Genomic DNA, 627 nt, shown 5'->3' with positions numbered 1-627 from the left:
GAAAGCACCCTGTTGTGTAAGCAGACAGAGAGAAGGCTGAAAGTACTGGATAGGCGAGTAGGTAAACTTGGGAAAACAAATCACAACAAAACAACAACAAAAAAACTAAAACAATTTACACTTTATGTAAAACTGGCTGAAGATTAAGAAAATAAAGGTCAGTAAAAGTGATTTGTGAATCGTTTCTTCTCACGTGACTGTTTTTGTCTTTTCATGCACCTCTTTGGGTAGGTATTAGTTTTACGTCTGATGAACACAGACAGAAATGATGACAGAGTGTGTATATTAGTGAATATTACTGAAGAGCCACCTCTCTTCAAGAATCCTCACCAATGTGAGTTTCAGAATAAAAACATCTGTGTTGAAGTTGCCGTGCAGTCTCTGTAGTTGTGAGATCAAAATGCGACGGCGTGCACCCGAATCTGTCGAGACACTGTAGTCGTCTCATTCTCAGGGTGTATGAAGGTCAAGTCAGTGTCATATGTTTGCACAGACTTCAGAGCCTTTTAAGGCAAAAGCTCAAATTAATATACATGAATATACAGTCTTGGGCTAACTGTTTTCAGAAGCTGCCTCATCTGTCTCTGACACACACACACACTCTTTCAGAACAGTGGAACAATGTTC

This window comes from Salarias fasciatus, chromosome 1 (assembly GCF_902148845.1).
Source record: "Salarias fasciatus chromosome 1, fSalaFa1.1, whole genome shotgun sequence".
NCBI lineage: Eukaryota > Metazoa > Chordata > Actinopteri > Blenniiformes > Blenniidae > Salarias > Salarias fasciatus.
Note: the sequence above shows the minus strand (reverse complement) of the source record.